Source organism: Scyliorhinus torazame, chromosome 15 (assembly GCF_047496885.1).
Source record: "Scyliorhinus torazame isolate Kashiwa2021f chromosome 15, sScyTor2.1, whole genome shotgun sequence".
Lineage (NCBI taxonomy): Eukaryota > Metazoa > Chordata > Chondrichthyes > Carcharhiniformes > Scyliorhinidae > Scyliorhinus > Scyliorhinus torazame.
Window position 1 is genome coordinate 127,822,402 of NC_092721.1, and position 14,528 is coordinate 127,836,929.

Consider the following 14,528-nt stretch of genomic DNA (forward strand, 5'->3'; position numbering starts at 1 on the left):
TTGTACCATAAACAAAGAACGGTGAAATGTTGAACGACAAAAATGAACTCCTGTAACGACAAAGAAGAACAGAAACATATAATACCACTGTGTTAATGAGTTCAATGTACAAACAGGCTCATAAGTCCAGTCTAGTAGGTGGGTGACGAATTTGGGTTGACCGCCTCAAGGGTGGGTCTGGATCCACCGGCTGAGGAATGGGCCTGGCCACGGGCGACGACGGAAGGGGCATGGTGGGAGGAAGCTCCACGAAGTCGATAACAGGAACAACAGGAGGGCGCGGTGTCGGTGTAAGTTCCCGTAGCGAGCGTGGAAGTAGGCGAAGAGCCCGGCGATTGCGCCTACGAATGGAGCCATCAGGCATACGAACCAGGACCGAGCGGGGAGCCATGTGTCGGAGAACTTCGGCAGGTGCTGACCAGCCACCTTCTGGTAGGTGGATGCGGACGTCATCTCCAGGCGCCAGGGTTGGAAGATCAGTTGCCCGTGTGTCATATGCCATCTTCTGGCGAACGCGCTGCTGTTGCATTCTGTGTAGTACCGGAGTATGGTTGGTTGTGGGTACCAGAATGGATGGCACAGTGGTCCTGAGGGCGCGACCCATCAACAGCTGGGCTGGTGAGAGGCCAGTGGCTAGTGGGGCCGAGCGATAGGCCAGCAGGGCTAGGCAGAAATCCGGCAGCAGCAGCCTTGCAGAGGAGCCTCTAGACGATGTGAACACCCTTTTCCGCCTTTCCATTGGACTGGGTATGCAGAGGGCTGGACGTCACGTGTGTGAAGCCATACGAAGCAGCTAAGGACGACCATTCCTGGCTGGCAAAACAGGGCCCATTGTCCGACATGACAGTAATCGGAATGCCGTGGCGAGCGAAGGTGTCTTTGCAGGCCCTTATGACAGAGGACAATGTTAAATCGTGCAGGCATATGACCTCTGGATAGTTGGAAAAGTAATCAATGACGATCACATAGTCCCTGCCAAGCGTGTGAAAAAGGTCCACACCCACCTTCGCCCAGGGGGACGTCACCAGCTCATGGGGCTGAAGCGTCTCAGGAGGCTGCGCCGGTTGAAACCTTTGACAGGTGGGGCAGTTGAGCACCATATTGGCAATGTCATCACTGATGCCCGGCCAGTATACCGCCTCTCGGGCCCTCCGTCTGCACTTCTCGACCCCCAGATGGCCTTCGTGTAGTTGGCCGAGGACCAGCTTGTGCATGCTGTGCGGAATCACAATCCGGTCCAGCTTTAGAAGGACAGCATCAATGACGGCCAAGTCATCTCGGACATTGTAGAACTGCGGGCACCGTCCTTTGAGCCACCCACCCGTCATGTGGCGCATCACCCGTTGTAGAAGGGGGTCAGCCGCAGTTTCCCGGTGAATGCGGGCCAGACTGGAGTCGTCAGCTGGCAGATTTGCCGATGTGAAGGCCACCTGCGCTTCGACCTGACATACGAACCCCTCCGAATCGGGCGGTGTGCTCACTGCTCTGGATAGGGCATCCGCAATGATAAGGTCCTTTCCCGGGGCGTAGACCAGTTGGAAGTCATACCTCCTGAGTTTAAGTAGGATGCGCTGGAGGCGAGGGGTCATCTCGTTCAGGTCCTTATTTATGATGCTGACCAGGGGGCGATGGTCAGTCTCAACAGTAAACTGGGGGAGACCATACACGTAGTCATGGAACTTGTCTATTCCGGTCAGCAAACCCAGGCACTCCTTTTCGATCTGCACGTAGCGCTGTTCTGTGGGGGTCATGGCCTGCGAGGCATAGGCGACCGGGGCCCATGACACAGTGTCAACCCGCTGTAGGAGTACCGCCCCAATGCCGGACTGGCTGGCATCAGCTGAAACTTTAGTGTCACGAGATGTGTCGAAAAACGCTAATACCGGTGCTGTGGTGAGCTTAATTTTGAGCTCCTCATATTCCTTCTGGTGTGTGGGCAGCCACTGGAACTCCGTGGACTTCTTGACGAGGTGGCGCAGAGCCGTCGTGTGGGAGGCAAGGTTGGGAATGAACTTCCCCGGGAAGTTGACCATGCCGAGGAAGCGTAGCACTGCTTTCTTGTCTGCCGGCTGCGGCATGGCTGTAATGGCGCTCACCTTGTCTGCATCCGGACGGACCCCTGACCGGGAAATGTGGTCCCCAAGGAACTTCAGCTCGGTTTGGCTGAAAGAACACTTGGCTCGGTTGAGACGCAGGCCGTTTTCCCGTATGCGCGCAAAGACGCGCTGGAGACGATTGATGTGCTCCTGTGGTGTGGTGGACCAGATGATGACGTCATCCACATAGACGCGCACCCCTTCGATGCCCTCCATCATCTGTTCCATGATCCTGTGAAAGACCTTGGATGCCGAGATGATGCCAAATGGCATTCTGTTATAGCAGAACCTGCCGAAAGGAGTGTTGTAGGTGCACAGCTTTCGGCTGGACTGATCCAGTTGGATCTGCCAAAAACCCTTTGAGGCATCCAGTTTTGTGAAGATTTTAGCCCGGGCCATTTCGCTCGTGATCTCTTCCCGTTTGGGTATGGGGTAGTGTTCCCTCATTATGTTGTTCTTGAGGTCTTTTGGATCAATGCAGATCCGGAGCTCGCCGGAGGGCTTCTTAACACACACCATGGAGCTGACCCATGGCTTGGGCTCCGTGACTCGGGATAGCACCCCTTGGTCCTGGAGATCCTTCAGCAGCTGCTTGAGGCGGTCTTTGAGTGGTGCTGGGACCCTGCGAGGTGCGTGAATGACCGGGGTGGCGTCCGGTTTGAGTCGAATTCTGTAGGTGTAGGGCAGTGTTCCCATGCCCTCGAATGCCTCCTGGTTGTGGGCGAGGAGCGATTGGAGCTGTGCCCTGAATTCTGCATCCGGGAAGTCAGATGTGCCTTCTGGAGACAGAGCGTGGACTTGTTGCACGAGGTGGAGAACCTTGCATGCCTGTGCGCCTAGCAGGGAGTTCTTTGATGACCCGGCTATCTTGAATGAGAGTGTGGCCGTGTGTGTGTTGTGTGTCACCAGGAGCTGGCAGGATGCCATGGCCGGGATAACGTTCCCATTGTAGTCGACCATCTTGCAACAGAATGGCCGATTTGGTGGTCTGACCTTCATGGCGTAGAAGGCTGACCATGCTATGAAGTTGGCGGAGGCGCCAGTGTCCAGATGGAATGTTATCGGTGAACGGTTGACCGTTAGGGTGGCACACCATTCATCACCCGGATTGACAGTGTTCACTTGCAACGGCTGATGGGTCCTGGCTGGAGACATCCGGTCCCCATCAATGACCGCAACACGGAAGGCGTCCCGGTCGTCTGTGTCACTGGCCTGGATATCGTCTGGGCACGACTCGTAGTAAGGAGGCTGAATGGTCCGCACGTCCCTGCGAGGTTGTCGGAATTGGGGAACATTGGCAGGTTGAGCTGCGCGCGCGACAGCAGGCAGCGTAATGGCCCATCTTGCCACAGCGGCGGCATTGTCGGTTTCTTGCGGGACATTGCTGCTTTAAATGTGCAGCTCCGCAGTTGCCGCACGTCGTGACGTCATGGTGTTCTTGCGTCGAGCGCACCTGCGCATCACGTCCCTCTGTGTCGACGTTGTTTTTGGCGCGCACAAACGCGGGAGACCTCGAAAAGCGCGCGAAATGGCCGCCCTCGTCCGGGCCGCGGGCCGGGAGGAACTCAATCGCCTGGACCCGTTTGGCCTCGTAGGACGCCTGCCTCGCCGATCCGGCCGCGTAGGACCCCTGCCGCGCCGATTCGGCTGCCTGAAATTGGGAGTAGCGGCTAGTCGCGTTTTCATTCAGGACACAGGCTTCGATTGCGGAGGCTAGGGTGAGGCCTTCTATCTTTAAGAGCTGCTGGCGTAGGGTGCCCGAGGTGACCCCAAAAACAATCTGGTCCCGAATCATGGAACCGGAGGTGGTGTAACCGCAGGACTGCGCGAGGATACGGAGATGCGTTAGGAAAGATTGAAAGGGCTCATCCTTACCCTGCAGGCGCTGCTGGAAGAGATACCTCTCGAAACTCTCGTTGACCTCGACGTTGAAGTGTTGGTCGAGTTTGAGAAGGACCGTCTTGTACTTGGTCTTGTCCTCACCTTCCGCGAACACCAGGGAGTTGTAGACATGGATGGCGTGTTGACCTGCCGTGGAGAGGAGGATGGCGATCTTTCTGGTGTCCGAAGCACGCTCCTTTTCGTTGGCTTCCAGGAAGAGCTGGAAGCGCTGTTTGTACAGCTTCCAATTAACGCCAAGGTTTCCAACGACTTGTAGCGGCTGCAGTGTGCTGACGGTGTCCATGGCGCAGGATGGCAGATTCCGGAGGATCCGTAGGTAGGTCCCACAGTTACTCCTGGTACTATGATGTGTCGGGTACTCTGCTACACAGACGAACCAACACGGTTGCGAATGGTACAACTCAGTTTTATTGCTAATATTTATTTACAGTGGTAAACTGGTTACTGAGGTTCGATCATAACCCTAGAATCTGTGGACCTATTCCTAATACTATCTTGTAGTGGCACTCAGCACATGGTGGATGTCTGAGTGGCTTGCTATGAGCTCTGTGCCCTGAGCTGTCTCCTGCTGGAATGCTCAGGAAGTGTTGTGTTCCTTGTTTTGTACTGTGTATGCTCTTGCCTGTGATTGGCTGTGGTGTTGTGTGTGTGTGTTGATTGGTCTGTTGATCTGTCCATCAGTATGTATGTGCTACGATGTTTACCTGAATATCATGACAAAGATCAGTATGGATCTAAACAGGAAGAGGAACCTTGGCAGTATGTTCATCTTGATCACCTGCACCCTCCCCACCAGGGAAAGCGGGAGTGCATCTGATCTCTTTAGGTCCTTTTTAACTTCCTCCGCCAGACTGGTCAGATTCCATTTGTGGATCTGTGTCCATGGATCCCCAGGTAGCGGAATTTGTTTTGAGGTAGTTTGAATGGTAGTCCCTCCAGCTCTGCCCCTCCCGCACGGGTTCACCGGGAATGCCTCGCTCTTGCCCAGGTTGAGTCTGGAGCCCGAGAAGGCTCCGAACTCTTCCAGGCATTTCATGATTGCTTTCAGGCCATTCTGTGGGTCTGGGACGTAGAGGAGCAGGTCATCCGCATCCCTGCCTAGTGCCTCTGTGCAGCTGGAAGTTTTCAGAGCTGTTGGTGTTGATCCGAACACTCACCTTGGGGGCGTTGTACAGGGGTTTCACCCACGAGGTGAACTCTGCTCCTAACCCAAACTACTCCAGTACCTCAAAGAGGTACTTCCACTCGACCCTGTCGAAGACCTTTTCTGCATCCTTTTCTGGTGTTCTCTCCCCGGATGAGGTCATTATTACATTCAGCAGCTGCCTGATGGTCACCACTAGCTGTCTACCCTTAACAAAGCCCATCGGGTCTTCTGCAATCACCTCCGGTATGCAGTTCTCCAGTCTCTTGGCCAGGACCTTCGCGCCTACATTGAACAGAGAAATTGGTCTGTATTGTGGTGATATGCATGTGCGCAGTAATGTTGGTCTGTATTGTGGTGATAAGCCTGTGCACAATAAATGTACATAGTTATCTGTTAATATATATAGTTATCGATTTGACCTCCAACCAGCCGGTGGCTATAGATATCCACCATGTGACTCGGGCTATCTGGCAGGTGGTAGTAAGTCGTACCAGAAGATTGTCGCACTAAAAGTAACTCCAGGAGACTTCACTAAATTCTCCTGGAGGTACTTTAATTTTGTTAACAAACTATCTTACTAGTCAAAGAACTAGATGTTCTGTTAGCATCTGCACTACGTTCACAACGCAGAACAGAACATGGTACCAGGAGTGCAGAACAATTGAAGATAGCAATGGAGAAGACAGGACGAAACAGGCCAAATAAAGAAAAAAGATTCATCCACCTACCTGGTAAACTACAGCAACAGGAACTCATCACACGGAAAGAATGTGAAGTTAGAGATGGAAGGTCTGAAGTCACCTCCCCAGCTTCAAGTCACCGGCAATGTAGACGAGAATTGGCGTGTTTTTAAGCTGCAATTTGGACTCTTATGTTGCAGCCCTTGGCCTGCAGGCACAGCCTGCCGAGAGGCGCATTACGTTGCCGCTCACGGTAACAGGTCTTCAATCAATAGAAATTTATAATATCTTCACGTTCGACAGTAAAGAGGAAAGCAAGAGCTTCAATTCCGTAATAAAGTACTTTGATTGGCATTGCCCTCCGAAGAAAAATGAAAGGTTTGAACATTAGAACGTAGAAAATACAGCACAGAACAGGCCCTTCGGCCCACGATGTTGTGCCGAACCTTTGTCCTAGATTAATCATAGATTATCATTGAATTTACAGTGCAGAAGGAGGCCATTCGGCCCTTTGAGTCTGCACCGGCTCCTGGAAAGAACACCCTACCCAAACTCAACACCTCCACCGAACACCAAGGGCAATTTTGGACATTAAGGGCAATTTATCATTGGCCAATTCACCTAACCTGCACATCTTTGGACTGTGGGAGGAAACCGGAGCACCCGGAGGAAACCCACGCAGACACGGGGAGGACGTGCAGACTCCGCACAGACAGTGACCCAAGCCAGAATCGAACCTGGGACCCTGGAGCTGTGAAGCAATTGTGCTATCCACAATGCTACCGTGCTGCCCTTAAGAACAAATTAATCTACACTATTCTACCGTAATCCATGTACCTATCCAATAGCTGCTTGAAGGTCCCTAATGTTTCCGACTCAACTACTTCCACAGGCAGTGCATTCCATGCCCCCACTAGTCTCTGGGTAAAGAACCTACCTCTGATATCCCTCCTATATCTACCACCTTTCACCTTAAATTTATGTCCCCTTGTAATGGTTTGTTCCACCCGGGGAAAGTCTCTGACTGTCTACTCTATCTATTCCCCTGATCATCTTATAAACCTCTATCAAGTCGCCCCTCATCCTTCTCCGTTCTAATGAGAAAAGGCCTAGCACCCTCAACCTTTCCTCGTAAAACCTACTCTCCATTCCAGGCAACATCCTGGTAAATCTTCTTTGCACCTTTTCCAAAGCTTCCACATCCTTCCTAAAATGAGGCGACCAGAACTGTACACAGTACTTCAAATGTGGCCTTACCAAAGTTTTGTACAGCTGCATCATCACCTCACGGCTCTTAAATTCAATCCCTCTGTTAATGAACGCGAGCACACCATAGGCCTCCTTCACAGCTCTATCCACTTGAGTGGCAACTTTCAAAGATGTATGAACATAGACCCCAAGATCTCTCTGCTCCTCCACATGCCAAGAACTCTACCGTTAACCCTGTATTCCGCATTCATATTTGTCCTTCCAAAATGGACAACCTCACACTTTTCAGGGTTAAACTCCATCTGCCACTTCTCAGCCCAGCTCTGCATCCTATCTATGTCTCTTTGCAGCCGACAACAGCCCTCCTTACTATCCACAACTCCACCAATCTTCGTATCGTCTGCAAATTTACTGACCCACCCTTCAACTCCCTCATCCAAGTCATTAATGAAAATCACAAACAGCAGAGGACCCAGAACTGATCCCTGCGGTACGCCACTGGTAACTGGGATCCAGGCTGAATATTTGCCATCCACCACCACTCTCTGACTTCTATCGGTTAGCCAGTTCATTATCCAACTGGCCAAATTTCCCACTATCCCATGCCTCCTTGCTTTCTGCATGAGCCTATTATGGGCGGGATTCTCCCTTCTGGGGACTAAGTCCCCACGCCCGCCGGAAAACGGGCGGGAATCACTCCGGACTTTTTCCTAGAAAGTCCGGGGTGATTCTCAGTCTTTAAGGGGGATAGCAGGGCCCCAGCGTGTGTCCTGCAGCTCCGGCTGACGGCGGGACCCTGCAGTTACGCCCGCGCGTCCGCACATGCGCGCGGTGGCCGTCTTCGCACCGGCCCCCGTGCAACATGGCGGAGCCCTACAGGGCCCCGATGCGGAGGAACAAAGTCGTCCCCCCCCGTCCGTCCCCCTCTCGGAATGAGTGCGCCTGCTGATCGGTACCCACCGATCGCAGGCCTGGCCACCGTGAAGGCACCCCCCTCGGAGTCGGATCCCCCCCCCACTCCCCCACCAGGTAGACCCCCGCAGCCAAAACGCCGAGGCCCCGCCGCGTGGGACCACATTCTGGAGCCTTTGCTGGATTGAGGCATTTTGGTTGATCAATGGTGTTTGCGCTTGAACGCTGTACTGCATGTCCATCAACTGGTAAGGTTTCGAGTAAGGTATCCAATGTTAGCATACATTTGGACGTTTTTGCAGTTGCAGGCAACTTTGCGAGTTCAGGAATTACCTACAAATCCTCACATTCCAGTCCGCTATTATAGCTGGATCAATGTCCTCAACATTAGACGTTGCTTCTTCACTTTGTTTTAGCCTCAATTAGTGGCTCATCCTCATCTGATATGACAATACATGCTTTATTAAGTGGTGAGCCTGTAGACAGCCAGCCTTTGCTCATAGAGGGTCCCCTGTATCCATCTGTTCTTCCTGCAAGTCTTTTGGTGTACTAGCCTTGAGTATTGGGGAATCCACTGCAGGAACCATTCTGTGGGCACAGGATGACTCATCATATGTCTCGAGAGACAATTTCTCCAAAATGGGGATTATTTCTTCAGTTACTGGTTGGCTCTTTACAGTTGATTTGCTCTCCGTTGTTTTATCTGCTGTTGCAATCTCACTTTCAGCCTCTGCACATGTACACGCTATCTTAGATCCTTCACTTATCGTCGTCCTGCACAGATTGGGTGCTACTTGTAATCACCTCATCACAACTGCCAAATAAACTGAATAGACTTTCTTCTTGCTCAACATCTGATTCTTCACTTTCCTCATCATTGTCATCGTTATACTCATCATCGTATTCATCATTATCGTAATCATCATCTGCAATAGCTTCTACTGTGAAGTATGATGTGGAGATGCCGGCGTTGGACTGGGGTGAGATGAGTAAGAAGTCTTACAACACCAGGTTAAAGTCCAACAGGTTTGTTTCGATGTCACTAGCTTTCGGAGCACTGCTCCTTCCTCAGGTGAATGAAGAGGTATGTTCCAGAAACATATATATAGACAGATTCAAAGATGCCAGACAATGCTTGGAATACGAGCATTAGCAGGTGATTAAATCTTTACAGATCCAGAGATGGGGTAACCCCAGGTTAAAGAGGTGTGAATTGTGTCAAGCCAGGACAGTTGGTAAGATTTCGCAGGCCAGATGGTGGGGAATGAATGTAATGCGACATGAATCCCAGGTCCCGGTTGAGGCCGCACTCGTGTGCGGAACTTGGCTATAAGTTTCTGCTCGGCGATTCTGCATTGTCGCACGTCCTGAAGGCCGCCTTGGAGAACGCTTACCCAGAGATCAGAGGCTGAATGCCCTTGACTGCTGAAGTGTTCCCCGACTAGAAGGGAACATTCCTGCCTGGTGATTGTCGCGCGATGTCTGTTCATTCGTTGTCGCAGCATCTGCATGGTCTTGCCAATGTACCACGCTTCGGGACATCCTTTCCTGCAGCGTATGAGGTAGACAACATTGGCCGAGTCGCACGAGTATGTACCGCGTACCTGGTGGGTGGTGTTCTCACGTGTAATGGTGGTATCCATGTCGATGATCTGGCACGTCTTGCAGAGATTGCCATGGCAGGGTTGCGTGGTGTTGCGGTCACTGTTCTGAAGGCTGGGTAGTTTGCTGCAAACAATGGTTTGTTTGAGGTTGCGTGGTTGTTTGAAGGCAAATAGTGGGGGGGGGGGGAAGATGACCTTGGCAACGTTGTCTACCTCATACGCTGCAGGAAAGGATGCCCTGAAGCGTGGTACATTGGCAAGACCATGCAGACGCTGCGACAACGAATGAACTGACATCGCGTGACAATCACCAGGCAGGAATATTCCCTTCAAGTCGGGGAACACTTCAGCAGTGAAGGGCATTCAGCCTCTGATCTCTGGGTAAGCGTTCTCCAAGGCGGCCCTCAGACGCGCGACAACGCAGAATCGCCGAGCAGAAACTTATAGCCAAGTTCCGCACACATGAGTGTGGCCTCAACCGGGACCTGGGATTCATGTCGCATTGCATTCATCCCCCACCATCTGGCCTGCAAAATCCTACCAACTGTCCTGGCTTGACACAATTCACCTCTTTAACCTGGGGTTACCAGGATCTGTAAATATTTAATCACCTGCTAATATTGTCTGGCATCTTTGAATCTGTCTATATATATGTTTCTAGAACATACCTCTTCATTCACCTGAGGAAGGAGCAGTGCTCTGAAAGCTAGTGACATCAAAACAAACCTGTTGGGCTTTAACCTGGTGTTGTAAGACTTCTTACTGTGAAGTATAACATTGCCCATGGAATTAAGTGTTCATGCAAGAAGTGACCAATTTCAAAGTTAGCAGTGAGTCTTGCTGCAGAACCTTCATCCAGTTCTCCATGCTCTGAAACCTCAGGAGGACTAAAGAAATGGAAGAAAATCATTTGGTACAAGTTTTTGGAACTGTTCTACCAGTGGCCTGACCTTTATGCTTCTGCCTAGTTTTAATGGTTTACAATGGGACGTTTTTTTCTTTCTTCCAGTCAATCTGGCACCCTGTGCATCCCGTGATTTTTGGTTCATCAAAGAAGAAAATTCTGGCCCATCTGCTATGTTTTTGTTACTAACGCATTTGTGAAATACTCATTTGGCTCAAACTTAAACTCCAGAGTAAAGCTCATTGGCTGTCCAGGATTTGAAAATTTTACGTTTACATCTTGTAGATGCTTTAGGATAGGCTCAGCATGCTCCTGTATCATGTCACTGAGCAAAGCCACATTTCTTCTGAAGACGGCCAACCAGAATTCTGGAATTCCCTTTGGTTCCCCCATCTCTTAAACTTGACTTTTGCATTTGTCTCATCAGATAACCGCCATCATATCACTTTGTCAGCCGCAATGCTACTCTGTTTCAGTGCTGTCTGGAACGTACAGCCGCTCAACTAGGTTCAGGGTCTCACACGCTTCTGCTCCTATGATGGACTCTTATTCCGTGTCCACAATGGAAAATGGAATGGTGTGACTTCTATTGTGTACCCATGCTTCAATTTCACATGCACCTAGTGTCACAATCTCATTCCCATTGTAGCCTTTCAGTAGTCTTGTTTGATTGACAACTTTCGGTTTAACTTGCAGCCCGTTCAAATCGGACAGACTGAGAAGGTTGGCCCTCGCTCCTATGTCGAGCTTGATTTGATCAATGTGGCATTCAGCATCAGTGGAATTGTCCATCTGTCTTCAATGGTATCAGCATCACCGTTACTATTGCTGCAACTGGGCAGTAAGACGTTTGTTCTGCATATTCGGACTCATCGTGTCCTTAGTCAAAATCACATCAATGAAAAACAGGTCTTCAATGCACATCTCAATCACGTTGACTAATCCTGTTTGATCCACTGGTGGACGTGAAAAACATTGCTTTGCAAAGTGATTTGTTCTGCCACACTTGGAACACCTTCCTAAACGCTGGACATTGATGTGACGCATGTCAAATGTCACATCGCTAGCATAAAATGGCCAACCGCACTGAGAACATATTGCTTATTCAACTGCTGATTTGTTCTGCCACACTTGGAACACACCTTCCCAAACGCTGGACATTGCTGTTGCCCATGTCGGATGTCACATCGCTGGCATAAAAATGGCCAACCACACTGAGAACACATTGAACTGCATCACAGTGCTTATGGCGCTGGTGTCTTCTTTCAGATTGGCGCCAAAATGTTTTGGGTTGAGCGTACTAATCTGCTGTGCAGCTAGCTCACTTGCATGACAAATCTTGGTTGCATTTTCTAATTGGAGCTCTTCCTCCCACATACTTTATCATTCGATATCCTGATCACCATCTGATCGCCGACCATCTGATCGCTGACTTTTGATGTACTAAAACTGCATGACTGCACCTTCAACCACAAGTTGGTTAAAAAAACTATCAAAAGATTCATCTGCCTTATGGGTACACCTATGAAATATGTATAGGGCGGGATACTCCCGACACTCCGCGCTGAAATCGCGCTCAGCGCAGGGGTGGAGAATTACCCAAAATAGGCTCCCACGCCAGCATGTGATTCGCTGCGGGTGATTGGCGCGATGCCAGGTGATTCTCCACGCCCGACGGGCCGAGTCCCGATGGCGTGGTTCACATGTGGTCCCACCCGGCGGGACCTCGGCGTTTTGGCTACCTGGTGGGGGGGGGGGGGGGAATCCAACTCTTGGGGGGGGGTGAAATCCAACTCTGGGGGGGGGGGGGGGGGGGGTTCCTCCACGGTGGCCAGGCCCGCGATCGGTGTGGCCCATCCAGGACACCGTGACCATGCTCTACCGTTCCCTTGGTCCATAACCGACTTTGTCGCTGTAAACCTCGTCCTCTTATCAGGATTGCTACTCCCCTAGCCCGTCCCATAGCATGAATGGCACGTCTGTCCTACCCAGCCCTGTTACCCGCAGTCGATCCTTCTCCCCCAGGTTTGTCTGCTGCAAGATTATGGCGGCTTTCAAACTTCTTAAGTGGGTGAAGACTCTGGATCTTTTCACTGGGCCGTTAAGTCCCCCGACAGTCCAGGTGATAATACTGATTGGGGTGGGGGTGGGGGTTCTGTCCTCCCATTCCTGCGGGATCAACCATACTTATCTGGTGGACGGGCCCCTGCACTCCAGGGTTTCCCTTGGTCAGGGAGCCATCCAAAATGGCCGTAGTCCCCGTTCTCACCATGAGGTCAGTCCGTGCCTAGGGACCCTCCAAAGTGGCTGTTTGCGGCACCATTGTTTCCTCCGCCCGCTTCCTACCTGCCGAAGCCAATCAGAAAAACACTCTTTTGTCATGTCCCCCAAGTCTTCCTTTCCCCCCCCCCTATCCCTGCGTCACCCACCACGCCCCGCATGCGTAACTCTACCTCAGGCCAGGAGCTCCCTCCCTGGCGGGAGGTGCACCACGGCCTCCCTTGCTGTCGGTCTTCCCCTGCTAGCTCCCCTCCTGGGGCTCGTCTAGCCCCAGCTTAGGCCCGCTGACCATCCACGTCCCTGCCTGTACCCTCACCTGCATTTCCCTGTCCTTGTTCTCTCCTGTGACCCAATCTTTTTGATCAGAATGAAGCAGTACAGTCCTGTACAAACATAAACTGTCCTAAGAGTCTCAATTTCTTTAGCGATTCGGCTCTGATCAGCCTTCATCGCTGCCTCGCCTGTCCCTGGTCCAGTCCGTTGGTCTGCACAATATGTGTTTAACCCCACCAGGGTACTGAAATAGTGCTCTTTTGTTCTGGTGCGTGACCCAGAGCCTGGCTGAGAACAGCATACCAAATTGCACCCCATTTTTGTTTAGGACCAACTTTGCCTGGTTAAACTCAGCCCTGCGACTTGGTAAACTCATTTTATGCCCTGTCATGTGCTCACTCTAGTCTGTCTTGCCCACTGCAGGATCCTTTCACGATCCCAATATCGATGCAGCATCACGATAATCGCTCTCGGCTGCTCCCCAGCCTTGGATTTCTGCCTGAGTGTCCCGTCAGTTCTGGGAGCTTGGGGAAGCTGTGTCTCCCAACTAGGTTGCCTAGTATTTGGGTGATATAGCCCATTGGGTCTCCACCTTCAATGCCTTCTCGCAGGCCCATAATCTGAATATTGTCATTGGGACCGGTTCACCTGGTCTTCGTCTTCCCTTGGGCCACTACCAGCCTTTTAAATTTCTACTTCCAGGGCGACGATCCTGTTGCTCTGGTCCATCGCAACTTTCTCCAGATTGGACCGCCACTTTATTCCCTATTCCCCAACCCGCTGATTGTTTCCTGTCACCACCACCTTGATTTTGATCCTGTTCACCCTTCATGGCAATCAGCTCCTTCATGAGGAAGTTCTTCCATCGGTCTCCAGGTGGTGGGCTGGGGGAAGCTGATGCTCGGTTCACTGGTTTCCATCTCCTGTGTGACCGGGGCCCTATCGTGTCATGGGTCCACCGTGGTTAGCACTGTTGCTTTACAGCACCAGGGACCAGAGTTCTATTCCTGGAATGGGTCACTGTCTGTGTGGCGTCTGTATGGGTTCCTCATGGTGCTCCGGTTTCCTCCCAGAAGTCCTGAAAGACATGCTTGTTAGGTGAATTAGACATTCTGAATTCTCCCTCGGTGTACCCGAACAGGCACCAGTGGTGACTCGGAGATTTTCACAGGGACTTCATTGCAGTGTTACTTGGGATCCCTACTACCTGGAGGTTCCCCTCCAAGTCACTCACCACCCGACTTGGGACTCACCATTCCTTCAGTCACTAGGTCAAAATCCTGGAACTACCTCTTTAGCAGCACTGAGGGTGTACCTACACCTCAGGGATTGGAGTGGTTCAGGAAGGCAATTCACGACCACCTTCTGATGGTTAACTAGGGATGGCCAATAAATGCTGGCCTAACCAGTGACTCCCATATCCAGTAAACGAGTTTCTAAAAACTCTGCCCGTCTCAGATTAGCTGCTAAAATCCTCATCCATGCCTTCAAACTCAATTCCAACACTCTCCTGCACAGCAA